We start from the raw sequence: 4638 nt of genomic DNA, 5'->3' as shown, positions 1-4638 counted from the left end.
GCCGTGAAGAAGGTGGGGTGCCAGGCGCCGACGGGAGCTCGAGATAAGGTAAGGGGCTAGGCACCGGCGGGAGCCCTGGAGAAGGTGGAGGGCAAGGCGCCGGCGGGAGCCGAAGATAAGGTAGGGGGCTAGGCGCCAGCGCCAGCCGCGGAGAAGGTGGAGGGCGAGGCGCCGGCGGGAGCCGCGGAGAAGGTGGGTGGGGCGGCGATGGGGTGGGAGGTAGGAGAGGATGGTGGGGCTGAGGACGATCTGCTCGGGAGATTTGGGCTGGGCTGCCTCGTTCTTCTTTTTTTCAGCGATCGGGCTCTTATATGGGGCGAGGGGTAACAGAATAATATTTTGTTACCGGTAACAAAATATTCCAGCCTATATATATAGTATAACCGGTCTATTCTGCTAATATTCTGACTGAATAACTATTCTGATAACACTTCCGCACTGCATGCTCAACGCAAGTGCATGTCATTGTTTGAACTAAGTGTGCTGCAGTACTCACACGAGTGAACTTCTCGTCGGAAAAAACTGCACGCGTTGTTTTTTCGGTACTGTTTTTGCTCTAGTTTTTTAACCGTTTATTAGAACGAGGCGTGTAATGTACCGTTGAAAAGCTATGGATTAGGCGCAGCCATGTTGAACATTTTTTGAGATTCCTCACGGTTTAAGAGAAATTTTGAAAATGGTGCAGCCCACAACGAGTGGCAGCGAGCGTTTTTTCGCGTTGCATTCTCGGAGGTTGTGTTTGACATCTCGCCGACATCTTCATATATGTCGGTTGCATTCTCGGAGGCGCTTACTAGAACGTTGGTTAAATCCTCGACGGTAGTCAATTGATGGGTGGAGGGTGAGCTGAAAACTCTAGCTTCTCCAAATTTTCCGCAGATCTGATCGTAAACTGAGATTCGATCGTCCGAGATTGCGAGGCTCTGAATCTGATCTAACATCTCGTTCAGAAGTGCTTTGTCAGCCTCGCCCATATCCTGACTGAAAGTTGGGCTTAGCTAGAGTTTTCCCAAGGTCCCATCTGACATGGCCTTGCTACTTTTTGAGCTTGCGTTGGTTTTTCCCTTGAAGAGGAAAGGGTGATGCAACAAAGTAGAGACGAGTATTTCACTCAGTCGAGACCAATGTATCATTCCAGTAAGAGGAACAGAAGTCACCAATGATTGTACCTAGACAAACAAACAAATACTTGCACCCAACGCGATAAAGGGGTTGTCAATCCCTTCACGGTTACTTGCAAGGATGAGATCTGATAGTGATAGATATAAAAGATAAATAAAAGTGTGAAATAAAATAAAAGTAAATAATTGCAGCAAGGTATTTTTGTGTTTTTGATTTTATTAATCTGAAAATATGATAGAAGATAGACGCGGGAGCCATAGTTTTAACTAGAGACTTCTCTCTTGAAAGAAAACATACAGGGGGTAAACAAATTACTGTTGAGCAATTGATAGAAATGCGCATAGTTATGACGATATCTAAGGCAATGATTATGTATATGGGCATCACGTCCATGACAAGTAGACCGACTCCTGTCTGCATCTACTACTATTACTCCACACATCGACCACTACCATCATGCATCTAGTATATTAAGTTAACAAGAACAGAGTGACGCCTTAAGCAAGATGACATGATCTAGAGGGATAGATCCAATCAATATGAACAAACCCCATCTTTTTATCCTTAGTAGCAACAATACAAATACATGTCATGTCCCTTTCTGTTACTGGGAATAAGCACTGCAAGATTCAACCCACTACAAAGTACCTCTCCCATTGCAAGAAAAATCAATCTAGTTGGCCAAACCAAATTAATAGATGGGAGAGAAATACAAGCTATCTTAATCATGCATAAAAGAATTCAGAGAAGACTCAAATAATATTCATAGATAATCTGATCATAAATCCACAATTCATCGGATCTCAACAAACGCACCGCAAAAGAAGATTACATCGAATAAATATCCAAGAACATCGAGAAAAACATTTTATTGAAGATCAAAAAAAGAGAAGAAGCTACCTAGCTACTAGATATGGACCCGTAGGTTTGTTCTAAACTACTCACGCATCATCCAAAGGGTGGCAAGGTTGATGTAGAAGCTCTCCATGGTCGAATCCCCCTCCAGCAGAGTATCGAAAAAGGTCCCCAGATGGGATCTCGCGAAGACAGCTTGTAGTGGCCAAAAAAGTATTTATGGTGTGCCCCCTGGTCTACGAGGAATATTTGAGTATTTATAGAAGAAAAGTTAGGGTTGGAGGAGCAATAGGGGGCCCACAAGCCTGGGGGCGCCCCTGATACGTCTCCAACGTATCTATAATTTTTGGTTGTTCCATGCTATTTTATTATCTGTTTTGGATGTTTATATGCATTAATATGCTAATTTATATTAATTTAGGGACTAACCTATTAACCTAGAGCCCAGTGCCAGTTTATGTTTTTTCCTTGTTTTTGTGTTTCGCGGAAAAGGAATGTCAAACAGAGTCCAAACGGAATAAAAACTTTCGCGGCGATTTTTCTTGGACTAGAAGACACCTATGGGACATGGAGTCCAAGACAGAAGACCCTCGAGAAGGCGGCAAGCCATGGGGCCATGCCTCAGGGGGTGCCCCTAGGGCTTGTGCCCCCCTCGAAGACCTCCTGACCTCCTACCTTGGCCTATAAATTCACAAGGATTCCAGAACCCTTAGGGAGAGCCATGAAAATAGTTTTCCACCGCCGCAACCTTCTCTTCCCCCGAGATCCCATCTTGAGGCCTTTTCCGGCGATCTACCGGAGGGGGATTAGATCATAGAGGGCATCTACATCAACCCTATTGCCCTTCGGATTAAGCGTGAGTAGTTTACCTCAGACCTACGGGTCCATAGCTAGTAGCTAGATGGCTTCTTCTCTCTCTTTGATTCTCAATACCACGTTCTCCTTGATGTTCTTGGAGATCTATCCGATGTAATCTTCTTTTGTGGTGTGTTTGTCGAGATTCGATGAATTGTGGATTTATGACCAGATTATCTACGAATATCATTTGAATCTCCTCTAAATTCTTATATGCATGATTTGATATCTTTGTAGTTCTCTTCGAATTATCGGTTGGGTTTGGCCAACTAGATTGGTATTTCCTACAATGGGAGAGGTGCTTAGTTTTGGGTTCAATCTTGCGGTGTCCTCACCAAGTGACATAGTAGGGGTAGCGAGGTACGTATTGTATTGTTGCCATCAAGGATGAAAAGATGGGGTTTTCATCATATTTCTTGAGTTTATCCCTCTACATCGTGTCATCTTACTTAAGGCGTTACTCTGTTCTTTATGAACTTAATACTCTAGATGCATGCTGATAACGGTCGATGTCTGGAGTAATAGTAGCAGATGTAGAATCGTTTCGGTCTACTTGACACGGGCGTGATGCCTATATGCATAATCATCGCCTTGGATGTCGTCATAACTTTGCGCTTTTGTATCAATTGCTCGAAAGTAGTTTGTTCACCCACCGTATTATTTGCCTTCAAGAGAGAAGCCTCTAGTGGAACCTATAGCCCCCGGGTCTATTTTCCATCATATATTTTTAGATCTATAAACCAAAAATACCAAAAATACCTTGCTGCAATTTATTTACTTTACTTTTATTTTATGTTCTAGCAATCTTTTATACCTATCTCTATCAGATCTCACCTTTGCAATTGACCGTGAAGGGATTGACAACCCCTTTATCGCTTTGGGTGCAAGTGTTTGATTGTTTGTGTAGGTGCATAGATTGGAGACTTGCTTGTACCTCCTACCGGATTGATATCTTGGTTCTCTAACTGAGGGAAATATTTATCTCTACTTTGCTGCATCACCCTTTCCTCTTCAAGGGAAAAACCAACGCAAGCTCAAGAATTAGCGGGAAGAATTTCTGGCACCGTTGTCGGGGAGGTCTACATCAAACCTACCAAGTACCTATCATAAACTCTCATCTCTTGCATTACATTATTTGCCATTTGCCTCTAGTTTTCCTCTCCCCCACTTCTAAAATGATTTTCAAAAAAATACAAAAAGATTTGCCTTTTTATTAGCCCTTCTTCTATTCGTCTTTTCGTTTTCCTTTTTGGTTGCTCGTTTGTTAGATAAGTTTGTTGCCACTATATCTGAATCAGGGGAGGTTATCATTGAAAATTTCGATAATATTTCTACCCTAAATCTTGAGGAAAAAATTGATTCTTGCTCTTTGGATCTTGAAACTGAAAACCCTCCTAGTTATAAAGCAAAAACTTTTCATGTGGGAGACGGTAATATTATTGGGAGAAGTGTTATTCAAGAATTCTTTGATTGTACGGCAGCAATGCCTGTGAATAAGAGATCTATTCTTCTCAATACGAATTCTTATGCAGATGGTATTGTCATGCTCATTGACAAATTTAAAAGAAAATTTGTGCACATTCATCCCGCTTTGCAAAAGGTGTTTTCTGAACATCCCAATAATAATCATCCTAAGGCTAAAAAGATTGCCACTATCATCCTTATGCGTGAATATGATTTTATAGTACACGAGGCTAGGGAAATTTTTGCTTTCTACAAAAAGGATATCAAACATCCTCTGATTCAAGAAATCCTACATGATAGAGAAACCTTGCGTAGCTTGGAATCTAGAGATTATCAATCTTA

Source organism: Triticum dicoccoides, chromosome 5B (assembly GCF_002162155.2).
Source record: "Triticum dicoccoides isolate Atlit2015 ecotype Zavitan chromosome 5B, WEW_v2.0, whole genome shotgun sequence".
NCBI lineage: Eukaryota > Viridiplantae > Streptophyta > Magnoliopsida > Poales > Poaceae > Triticum > Triticum dicoccoides.
The sequence above is the reverse complement of the archived record's forward strand: the minus strand, read 5'-3'. Positions refer to the sequence as shown.